This window comes from Microtus ochrogaster, chromosome 16, assembly GCF_000317375.1.
Source record: "Microtus ochrogaster isolate Prairie Vole_2 chromosome 16, MicOch1.0, whole genome shotgun sequence".
Lineage (NCBI taxonomy): Eukaryota > Metazoa > Chordata > Mammalia > Rodentia > Cricetidae > Microtus > Microtus ochrogaster.
Window position 1 is genome coordinate 11,460,602 of NC_022018.1, and position 12,960 is coordinate 11,473,561.

A 12,960-nucleotide genomic window follows, 5' to 3' on the forward strand; every position below is an offset into this window, starting at 1 on the left:
AGGATCACCATTTCGGACTGAGGCAGAGGTAAATAAGAGCCAGTGGCTGGCTGTTTGCTTTTCTGACCTTCACGTTGAACCCCAATTTCTGTCTGTGGGTTTTTTATTAATCCTGCCACATTGCAGGAGGATCAAAAGACAATTCTAAGATCCATAGTGAGTTTGAAGTCAGTCTGAAATACAAGAAGAGGTGGAGGAGTCATTGTCTGACAACCACCTCTGGTCTCTGTGTGCACACCCCCACGTGTGCACAGGAACCACACACTCACTCATATACATGAATACACACATTTGAAAAAGTGATTTTTAAAGAACTCACATGCAAACCTCAGTGTGGTGGTGCATGCCTGCAATCCCAGAATCTGGAAACTCAGTATGGTGGTGCGTGCCTACAATCCCAGAATCTGGAAACTCAGTGTGGTAGGGCATACCTGCAATCCCAGAATCTGGAAACTCAGTATGGTGGTACATGCTTGTGATCTCAGAATCTGGAAAGTGGAAATGGAGGCAGGAGGCTCTGGAGTTAAGGTCATCCTCCACTACACAGGGAGTTCAAGGCCAGACTACATGACATATATGGAGATTCTGTTTATTTTTTGTAAGACACAACTTTTTTTGGATAAAATTAAGGCAATAAAAAAAACATTGGAAAGTTAAAATTATCAGCTTCTACAATAGAAGAGACAGAGAGAGAGACACAGAGACAGAGAAAATAGAGGGCGAGTTCAGAGAGGACAGCTGCTTGCTGGTAAGATTTATGATCTGAATGGACTTCCAGGAACATGATGGAAGTTGCCCTCAGCCTCCATGCTAGTGCCATGGCCCATACATGCATACATACTAAATAAATAAATGAACATGACTGAAAACAAAAGAGAAAAGAAGAAAGAAAAGGTATAGGCATTGATAAAGAGGAGAACAGCGTGCACTTACTCTGAGACATACTGATGGACAAGTAGAGAAACATGGTGCTTGCCTTGAGGGGTGGGAAGGAAGGCTGACAAAGGACAAGATTATTATTTTATATTATACCACCTTTAGTACTAGCTGACTTCATAAGATACATAATTTTTTTAATATTTATTTATTTATTATGTATACAATATTCTGTCTGTGTGTATATCTGCAGGCCAGAAGAGGGCACCAGACCTCATTACAGATGGTTATGAGCCACCATGTGGTTGCTGGGAATTGAACTCAGGACCTTTGGAAGAGCAGGCAATGCTCTTAACCTCTGAGCCATCTCTCCAGCCCCAGATACATAAATTTTTAAGTACTTGGTGAATCTGAGGGTTTGACATTTCTGAACTAAAGATTTTTCATCCTTAGTTCAATGTCTGTGGAGCTCTGGGTCTCTAAGGTCCTCAAATACAGGCTGGAACATTTCAGGTTTCTGATGCACAGTGTGAGAAAAGGAGAGAAACGCATGCCTTTTAGCTTTAACTTTCTAGACTTAGCTTTCAATGGTTCACTCACCCTTCGAAACTTTATCCTCTTATATTCTGGTTTTATTTAAAATATTTAAGGACATAGTGTAAAGGTTTTACATAACTGTGACACCAAGTGACTCAGGAGAATAAAACATCAGAAAAATGCCACAACTCAATGCCATTGGATGTAGGAAGGAAAATCCTAATCAGTTATGGCAAGTTGAATGCATCCATGTTTATCTCTGTGCTATGCACAAAAGCCAACATATGTAGCAAGCCTAGATGTCTATCAATGAAGCAGTGAATAAGTCATACAGTCATGAAGCATGACAAGAAATTCGAAACTGAGAGCAAATATCACACTTCATGTGGAATATGGATGGCTTCCTGCTATCTTCTGGCCAGTTCATCAGGATGAAGGACAAGCCTGGGATGATCACCACTGTCCTTTAGCACTAGTGTGGAAGCCCTTGTTGGAAAAGCAAAAAAGTAAGGGTAGAATCAGGTCGGCTTACAGGAAAGAAAGACAGGAAACTGTCCATGAGTACAGATGAGGCAATCATCTACTGAGAAGATGCAAAGGAATCATTTGGGAAAATGAAGTTTAACTAGAAAGCCCAGGACATGGGGTATATGTGTGGGGGTGCGATTAGAATGCCTTCTTAGCATGGGTGAGATACTAGTCTAATGTCCAGAACACATGCAAAATAAAGTTCCACAAAGTCACACCACAAGATAACTGTTCTCTCCCCAACTTGAATGAAAAAACACAATTCTGGAGCTAGGGATGTGGCTCAGTGGTAGAATACTTGCCCAACAAGCACACAGCCCAGAGTTTGACCCCAGCATGGAATAAACCAAGCATAGTGGCTCAGGATGATAATCCCAGCACCGGAGAGATGAAGGATGGGAAATTCTAGACCCATCCCCCACTATAGGTTGAATTTGAGGCCAACCCGGGCTACAGGAGGCTGAAAGAAATAAAGGAGAGGAAAGAAACAGAAAAGAGAGAAACAGATAAAGTGTTCCGGATGGAAAAGGCTCATGAAGTGCCAGGCAGCATTCAGAAGAAGAACAAACTGACCACATTCTGGTGAGATTTCTAAACCCAAGGACTAGCAAGGAAATGTTAAAAGCTTCCAGACGATGTAGTTGCCCAAATGGAAAGATAATCAGGCCGGGCTCAGATTTCTCATTGGCAGTACAATAGTGACAGACATTTGAAAGAAAAGGCCACAGACCAAGCTTCCTCTCCAAGCCAAGTTATCATTGTATTTATATAAAAAGCAAAAAAAACAGACATTTTTTTCCAGATATACAACAGAACAGAGTAAACAGAAATGATATAGACACATACGCTCAACAAAATTGGTTGAGAGGTACTTCAGCTGAATAAAAATTAAATTCAGAATAAAGATCTCAAAATGGCATAAGACAGAAAACATGTAGGAAACAGTGGTAAACCCTAAATGAAGTACAATGCGTAGTTAAATCTAAATAAAGAATGCTAGTGTGGTTGCAGGCTGCCTTGGGAAGATTAAGAAGCCATTCTGGAAATGTAAACTCACTTTTTAAGATGGGAAAATAGACTGAATTTCAGATTTTGGAAACTCTTGTTTTATTTTATGGGTGTTGGTATTCTACAGGTATTCAAATGCAGTAATGTGTGCTTGGTGCTTAGGGAAGCCAAAGGCTTTGGATCCCCTGGAGTTAGAGTTGTAGGTAGTTGTGAGCTACCCAGCCTGAATGCTGAGAACGAATCTGGATCATCTAAAGCAGTATGTGTCCATAACTGCTGAGCTATCTCTCCAATCTCTCAACTTTTGGTGCTATAAGTGGGATGGGACAAGCAATGTGTGTATAAGAAAGAAAAAAAATGGAAAAAGCTGACAGGGCACATGACTTGGTAGAATGCTTGCCCAGAATGAACAAAGTCCTGGATTTGATCCATAGAGGCACATAATCCAGCTTGGTAGTGGACACCTGGGTCCCAGAAGTTGGGATGTAGAGGCAAGAGGCTCAGTAGTTCAAGGTCATCTTCTAATACATAGCTAGTTCAAGTCCAACCTGGGATACATGAGACTTTGTCTCAAAAACAAAATAAAAGGATAAGCTAAAAATTAAAAGTGTTTAAAGAGGAGCACACTGGGACATACCTGTAGACCTAGAAACTCTGAGACTGAAGCAGGCAGAGCATGGGTTCAAGGACAACATGAGACAGGTAGTGAGCTTTTGTCAATAAAACAAACTCAGGCAAAACATCAGGCCTGTTCCTCAGTACTGCAGAATGTGACCTTCTTGGACATAAGGTCTTTACAATGATGAGTTGAAGTGAGGTCATTGGGATGGATCCTAACCCAGTAATTACTCATACATTTATTCAATGTTGACATTTGGCTACAAAGGCAGACACTGAAAGGAGTGTGCGGTTGTATTTCCAGAGAAACATCTGCAAACCCAAGACCAGTAGAGTCTGGTGAACACCAGACCCACCAGAGATTCTTCTCCAGGGCCTGCAGAGGAACAGGTCTCCGTCAACACCTTCAGATTCCAGCCTCTAGTCTTGTTGTTTTAAAGCACCTACATGATGCCTACTTGGTTAGGTTAGATCTTGGGCACCAATGCACAAGTGAGCAGGAATGCCTAGGACATCATCTAATAATAGAGGTTTCAAGTACACACACATTAAATATGTCTGAAAAGAGACATTTTGTGAGGACAAAGGAGAATCCAAGGAAAACATAATGTTTTTTGGCTACAAAACAGTGACACAGTGAAATATGTATGAAGCAAAAAATGCTTGGAAGCAGAAGACTTTAATAAACTGCTTTAGATAGGTAAGGTAGACCATTTCTCTTTCAGAAGCTGGCAGCTTGAATTGTCAAAAGGTAGATAAGGGATAAAAAGGCCTCAGGGAAGATGACCAACATTGATGGGATGCAGACAAGTTGCAAATAAAGTCTTGCAATTAAATCTTCAACTACTCAGAAATATAAAATAGAAATAAATTAAAAAGCCACTCAACAAGGGAAGAGTAACTCCCCTAACTACCTTTCTTACAGGGCCTTTTTGACCAGGTGCTGAGGGAGGGGTTAGCTAAGGACTGAATCTCCCTTGGATGTCTTATCATCTTTGGGGACATACTCAGGATTGTAGATTTCTTCTTTCAGTCTTCACTGCTCTTAAAATGGTGTCTTGCTATACAGTAAGAAGGACTTGGCCCTTGGGAAGGCCCTGGTTAGGAACATCTGTGCCCACCTGGTCAGGAGGTAGCTACCTGGCTGGTGGGTTTGTGCTCCCTTATCTTGACTTAGGAAGAACCTGGTGGTCCTGCTTAGGAGCTGGCAGATCTTCGTCCTTCTATTGCTATAACAAAATACTGTATATAGAGTGGTTTATAAACAGCAAAAATTTATTTCTCACTCTTCTGGAGGTTAGGAAGTCTACAGACTTGATGTCTGGTAAGGGGACAATTTATAGTTCACAAGTGTAATAGAAATGGGTTAATTAAGATATAAGAGCTAGCTAGAAATATGCTTAAGCTATTGGCCAAACAGTATTGCAAATAATATAGTTTCAGTGTGATTATTTCGGTTCTGGGCAGCCAGGAAATGAATGAGCAGTTTCTGCCTACAAATTGGTGCACCAACGTGGGCCAACTGCATCCACATAAAACCTGAGAGAGCTTGAAAAGAAATTCTAGACAGAAAAGAACAGAGTTTATTGCAGCTTCTTGGAAGCCACATCCCCCCCCCCCCATAGGCTCTGTTTGCTGGTGGTGAGCAGGGGCACAGCAGCTCCTCTGAGAAAAGGCTTACTAATTTAGCATAAGAAATGCCAGTTTCCTGGTTCAGCCAACATGAACTCTGGCTTTTTCAGGAGGCTGAGCACTTGGATGGTGTTTGTGAGCAATGTGTTACAAACTGCTTAATGGTGTGACATAGACCTGCTGCATACCTGGAACTAGGGTTGTGTGCACAGCTCGCAGAGACAGTGAACATGCCTCTGCCATGTTGGACTGGGCAGAACCAAAAGGCAAAGCACCCTTAGCCCTAGCCACGCCACTTAGCATTTTAAGAAGTGGTCTTGGTCAGAAAAGGATTACAGATACACAATAAAGGCAGATTCAGATGAAAAAGACTTCTGAATGGGTCACAGTGTTGAATAAATGTATGTAGACTGGGTAGAGAGAATACAAAAATATAGAAAGTTATAAAAATAAGTAAATGGTTTTTAAAAAGGCAAGACCTTTAAGGAGACAGAATACAGACAGTCACAGATTAAAGGAGTAAAGAAAAATAAGCCATGTAAAGATGGACTACATACAGAAAGTCTGGATTATGTATAGTATTGTATTTTCTTTGAATTTTTTGACTGTGAATAAACTAAGTACAAAGAGACATTTCATTGTATAGGCTGCTAAGCTAAACCAACATATATACTTTAAAGATATCTTGACTTAAAAATTTGGATCTAAAGATTTGTTGCTTTGGAAAAGAGATTCTTCTTTTGTTTCCACAGAGGATGAGAACCTGTAGATTCCTTCCAAACTAATATGGTTCAATGGAAGAAGACCCCCTAAAATGTCTCTGTAAACCCCTAAAATTACTTTGCCCAACAAAAAATAGGAAGCAGTTTAGAGAGACCTATACCCTATTTCCCTAAATGATTGTTTATAAATATTTGTTGACATTTGGAGGGGGATATGATATAGAAATGAATACTTTGCATTGGTATGGATATTGGCTTATTGATGCAAATTTAAGGTCAATCTTGTTATATGTATATTTCTGCTCTTGATTAAGGTTTTTGTGTTTGTGCAGCTCATTTAAAAATGTAATGTATAATTTAAGAAATATAGGTTAATAGACAATCATTTATAATAGTCAAACTTGTAGTCATGTTAGTTAGGTTTTCTATATTTACAGAGATATATTTTGGATGGATAGTTATTTTTCAAAACTTACAAAGACTAACAGAATATGACATTTAAAATATTTAAAAACTTAGGACTTTTTATGACGATGAGACACATTTGCTCCTGACAGTACCAATCTACTTCAAGAGGATGATAGGCATTGAAGAGGCTTCTTAGGGAGCTGGTAGCCATTTGGACAAGAAATTGCTTTTACTTGGATGGTTTGATGGTATACTGTATGAACTGGGCATGCAGGACCCACAGAAAAATGACTGCTGAACTTGCCTAAAGGTGAGTTTGGGGTTCCTGCTTCATGAAGGAGCCTGACAGACATTCTGCAGGATATACAAAAAAGTTACTGACAAACTACCAATATAAGTGGAACTGTCTTTGAAATTTCCTGCATCATGGAAAAGTCTGCTTGATACTATTGGCCTATAGACTGAAGGTGGATGCCCCAATGTTACAGAAGCACTCGTGGTGACTGTCCAGGCAGCAAGATGTCTCTGTTAATTCTAGAGTTTTGGAAGTTGCTTACAGTGCACTTTCTGTTTACTTAGGTAATATTATATCCTTCTGGAGTCTTTGATGGAGTTGAAGAATAGATAGTTATAGTTTTCCTTAGTTATGATAAAAGATAAAGTAGATATAAATATTGTAACTGTAATTCTTGCTTGATACTTATTTTGTTATATGTAATTTTACTATGTTGAAGTTAAAACCTTCCTTTTCTTTCAAGACAGGGTTTCTCTGTAGCTTTGGAGCCTGTCCTGGAACTAGCTCTTGTAGACCAGACTGACCTCGAATTCACAGAGATCCACCTGCCTCTGCCTTCTGAGTTCTGGGATTAAAGGCATGTGCCACTACCACCTGGCTAAAACCTTCCTTTTTATTTAGTCAGAAAAGGGGAAATGATGTGAGATTCCCCTCTTTATGCTCTGAATACTGCTGTTCAATAAGGAAGCTGCTGTGAGCCTATAGCAGGGCAGAATAAAGTCAGGCTGAAAGAGCTATGTACAGAGAGAGAGAGAGAGAGAGAGAGAGAGAGAGAGAGAGAGAGAGAGAGAGAGTAGGCAGAGTCAGAGAGATACATTGTAGCCACCTGAGGAGAACTATGTCTGCATGCCAGTACCAGTAAATCATGAGCCTCATGGTAAAATATAAAATAATAGAAATGGGTTAATTTAAGATGCAAGAGCTAGCTAGAAATATGCTTAAGCTATTGGCCAAACAGAATTGCAATTAATATAGTTTCTGTGTGATTATTTTGGGTCTGGGTGGCTAGGAAACAAATGAGCAGCTTCTGACCACACAAGTGGAATCTTTTTGGCAGTTATCCAGGTGGTAGGAGGGGTGAGAAGCTTCTTTGGGCCTGTATAAAACACTGATCCCTTTTAGGAGGGCTCCATCTTCAATGGCCTCTGATAAAGGTCCTCACCCTCCTATTGTTACTTTGGGGTCAAGATCACAACATATGGGTAGGGAGGATGGGAACCACAAACAAACTATAAAAGGAACTTTTCTAGATCAAGCCAGTATCAGTCTTTAGCCTACCCTTCCTTCATCCAGCCTCTGTGGTATGAGCTCAACCCTCACTCTAGAGTTCAGCATCCCCACAGCATGTAGGAACCTTAGACTCCCTCCCTGATAGGCAAGGAGGAAGACACCGGCTCTTTCACTGCTTCCCTTACCCTGGAATACACTTAGTGTTACATGTTTTTTCTTCCCCATGGGATGGAGAGGAGGTATGCTTTGTGGCAGACATCTCCAAGAGTTCTCAATGAAAAAATTTCTTTTCTTTTTCCTTTTCTTAAATTTTATTTTATTTTATTTTATTTTATGCGGGGAGGGGAGAGGTTGCAAGGGCAAAGGGACAGGAAGATGAATGGGATTGAGATGCATGATGTTAAAGCCACAAAGAACAAATTAAAGGTTTAAAAAAGCCCACCTTCTTATCCCTGCTTTAACTATCCAGATCTCCACATAAAACAATGGACTACTATGGATAAAAGAATTGTTTAACACACAAGTAGGTGTAAAAGAGAAAAGTGGATTCATTTCAAGCATAGACATTACCTGTCTTTCCAAAGATTTCTATAAGCAGAAAAAGCACAGCAATTTTGGTCACTTATGGAATATTTATAAAAATGGTCATGTGCTTGGCCTAAAAATAATGTTCATAAATTGCAAGACATAAAGTTTTCATAAGGTGCATTCTGTGCCTGCAATTCAATTAGGCTAGAAATCAACACTGGAATGTGCAAACACAGCAAAGGTAGACAAAAGATTCCTTCAAAATTAAAACATGATTTTCAAAATATTCCCTGAATCAAAAAGGAAATAGAAGCACAACTTATTTAGGTGCTAACAAAAGGAGAGAGATTTATAGTAAAGCTTCTGGGAAGTGGAACCATGCATCTGTTTATTGTGTTATGAAATAAAGAATGAAAACAAGGGAACCATCTTTCATTTCCAGTGTTGTAGTTGTCTAGGTATTTTTGAGCATCTAGAATCATCCTGAGATAGCAGGTTGTTGGTTTGACAGAACATGGCCCCCTAAGGGAGTGGCACTATTAGAAGGTGTGTCCTTGTTGGGGTGGCTGTGGTCTTGTTGGAGGAACTGTGTCACTGTGGAGGTGGGCTTTGAGGTCTCATACATGCTCAAGCCATGTCCGGTGAGAGACCACTTCCTCTTGCCTGCATAACACGATGTAGCCAGCACCATGTCTGCTTGCTGCCATGTCCCACCATGATGATAATGGACTGAACCTCTAAAAATGTAAGCCACCCCAATTAAATGTTTTCCTTTATAAGAGTTGCTGTGGTCATGATGTCTCTTCACAGCAATAGAAACTCTAAGACAGTAGGTAAAGGGAAAGTTGATATACACAATACAATGTGTCATAAAATCTATTCTTTTTTTTTACTGTATTTGTAATATATCCTTTTACAACATATAGAAGGCAAATTTTAATTTCAAACCAGTATTATTTTTTTTTTTTTGGTTTTTTCGAGACAGGGTTTCTCTGTGGCTTTGGAGCCTGTCCTGGCACTAACTCTGTAGACCAGGCTGGTCTCGAACTCACAGAGATCCGCCTGCCTCTGCCTCCCGAGTGCTGGGATTAAAGGCGTGCGCCACCACCGCCCGGCTCAAACCAGTATTTTTATAAGTATACTTTAAAACTCAATTAAGTTTTGGGGATCTACAGGAGGTAGAGAATTCAAGCTACACATTTATTGTATTTTATAAAAAGGAAAACAAAGGTAGTAAGATGCAGCTATTATGAAAGATGAACCATTATACACATATTAAAGGGCGGCTTCCTAGCTCTGCACTGACAGTGGTATTGGAGGACTAGCCACTGACTTCTCTCTGAGACACTCATGCCAACTCTGGCTGCCTAAGAGTTCACTATACAGTGGGGTGTGGATGACCTTGAACTTCTGATTCTCTTGCTGCTAACCTCCCAGGTCCTGGGAATGCATTACCATGTCAAATTTCTTTCCAAGTGCTAGAGATAGTACTCGGGGCTTTGCACTTTTTAGACATGCCCTCTCCCAACTGAGCAACATCCCCAGTCCTCTCCAATTTAATTCACATAGTTTATGACACAACAGTAAGACACAGAAAACAAAACAAACCCAACAAGATCTTCGATCAGTCACTCATGTTCAAGCCCCTACCTGGGAAGAAGAAGGTGAATATCTGTAGGAATACAGTTTGTTGTCCGTGCTTCCACTCAGAAGCAGCCCTGTGTCTGTCCATCCACACTTAGAACTTTATCTACATGAGCAGCTAGATCATTGAGAGGAGCCTTACAACTTCTTGTATCCCACAGCTCAATAATGTTATCTAGAGAGCCCGAAACAGCTGCTGTTCGTGGGTAGGAGACCACTTCACTGATGTTACCAAGCCGTATGTGAGGTGAGGGACAGCAACACCAAAGAACCATCTTTAGTTTGGGGGATCCCACAGTCTAATATGCCCATCTGTGCTTCCAAAGGCCAAATGTTTTACAAAGGGAAGATTAGGAGATATAATTAAACATTTTATTTCCTGTCAAAGTTGACTTAAGGCCACCAGACTCAGCATCACACACTCTAATTGTGTGATCCCAGGACACACTGCAGATTTCTTCAGCATCTCACCAAAGCACTGAGGAAATTGTTTCAGTGTGGCCGAGAGGGTCACCAAGGGAGTCCTTGTTAGTTCCAATTGCTCTGCTTTCTGCTTCTTTCTTGGCCAATTTGTGGATTCTTCCACTTCATCTGTAGGAACTGTAGACCAACTCTTTAGCATCCTATCTATCCTAGGAGCCACTGCAAACTTTAGTTCCTGAGCTATAGACGCTGTAGTCCATACTCCCACGTGACCCTAGCTATAGACTGCTGTAGTCCACACTCCCACATGACCCTGAGCTGTAGACGCTATAGTCCACACTCCCATGTGACCCTGAGCTGTAGACTACTATAGTCCACACTCCCATGTGACCCTGAGCTATAGACGCTGTAGTCCACACTCCCACGTGACCCTGAGCTGTAGACTGCTGTAGTCCACACTCCCACGTGACCCTGAGCTATAGACGCTGTAGTCCACACTCCCACATGACCCTGAGCTGTAGACTGCTGTAGTCCACACTCCCACAAGGCCTCTGCAGCAGGTATGGCTTTCCCTCTGTTCTTCTCCACATTCCATTCCTGTAAGAGGATCGTCTGATCCACTGAGGTACATGGTATTAAGTAGGACAAACTGTCTTTTTTCACCCCAGCCACATCTTTCACACCATCTGTATGTCCCACAATCGTCACTGTTGACTTCCAAGGACCAGACTGAGAGGTTTTCTCATAAGAACCAGACAGGATCCACACTTTGTCCCTTCAGTTGAGCTCATCCAGTCATCATGCCTTGCTCTGGCTGGGGTGTGAGTATTTTTCCACATATTCTAGTTCCACAACCTCGCCCGATGAAATGTTTTCCAGTTCCATGTATTTGACCAAGAGCATTCGAAGAAACTGCTCTTGATAGGGAAATCGGACTCAACATGTTTGTGGAGCTCATGTTTGGTCTTCAGCAGTGTATTGGCGATGTTACTAAGGTCAGCAACTTCAGAGAAGCAGGGATTGAGAAAGGAACGCCATCCACTGCATAGTTCTCGGTGTAGAAATGCGTCTGCAGTTGTGCCATGGCCAAGAGTACACACGAGACTTCACCACAGAAATGTATGCGTTGACAGTCAAGTAGCTCTAAATTAAAGAAGCACGTTGCAAGCGCAGTGGAAGGTACGATCCTGGTGTCTTCCTCCAGTTTCCTCAGACCACACCACGAGGTTCCTTTTGTGCAGGCCTTAACACCTATTCTTAAAGACACCAACAGGACTGTAAGATGGTGAAGAAATACAAGATCAAATAGCTAAGCGAAATAAAGAGCTCAAAACTTAGGGACATGCATTGGCCGTTAGCTTAATTAGATGTTACAGTTGTTGAAGGGAGGGATAGAGTACAAAGCCTGAGTTCTCCCCAGAGTGTGCAGGGAAGAGTTGTCTCAGCTGCAGAGAGCCACATATTCTTAAGAACTGGCTCTTGACCAGCTGGGTCTTGGGAGACAACTCAGTATGCTTCTCAGGGTGATGATGAACTCCTGAGCATCCTTGCTTTATCTGGAGCATACTGGGGCATGTGACTTAAGACACTGGAAAGGGCGTGTTAGGCCAGGTGACAAACTCCCATTACTCGGAGGTTGAAGCAAGGAGGATTTTGAATTCAAGGCCAGCTTGGGATATATAGTGAGACTTTGTTTCAAAAAAAAATTAAAACAAAACAAACAAACCCCAAACATAACAAATAATAGGCGTGTGCATTTTATTTTTACAAAGTACAAATACTTGACTTTCTTTGAAAAAAAGCTGTGTAAACTGAAGTATATTTTACATAAAATTTCATGGCTTTCTTAAGCCTTGTTAAATGCTAGTGTTTTAATTGGATGTTATGGTTCTTGGTGTGTGTGATGCTGTTATAAAAGCCTTGCAGAGTTCTAATCAGGATTAAATGCCTGTGAAATGGTGTTTGCAGAAGGCAGCAGGTCACGAGCAAGCTGGGTTTGTTCCAGCAAAGGCATACTGGCTCAGGCAGTGGAAACTCAATCAGCAGCGTTTCACCACCACAGCAAACACAAGAGCAAACTGATGTTGAGATGAAAGCAGTAACTTGATAAAGTTACATATCCACTTACAATCTTTTTGATTGTTTGTTTTTGTTTGTTTGTTTTATTTTTTGAGATAGGATTTCTCTGTGTAACAGCCCTGGCTGTCCTGGAACTCATTCTGTAGGCCAGGCTGGCCTCGAACTCACAGAGATCCGCCTGCCTCTGCCTCCCAAGTGCTAGGATTAAAGGTGTGTGCCACCACTGTTGAAATAGGAGCGGCGGGGCTGCGTCCCCAGCACCCCGCTGCCTGCAAGGCTAGCTTTACCCGAAATAATTACACAGACACTGTATTCTTTTAATCACTGCTTGGCCCATTCTCTTCTAGGCTAACTCTCGCACCTGGACTAGCCCATTTCTAATCATCTGTGTGTAGCACCCCAAGGTGCGCTTACCGGGAAGATTCTAGCCTA

At 41.4% G+C, this 12,960-nt stretch overlaps 1 pseudogene; it reads right to left on the minus strand.

The window, feature by feature from the left end:
- Positions 1-10,020: 10,020 nt before the first annotated feature.
- Positions 10,021-11,533, minus strand: LOC101982201 (annotated as a pseudogene).
- Between the last annotated feature and the right edge of the window lie 1,427 nt (positions 11,534-12,960).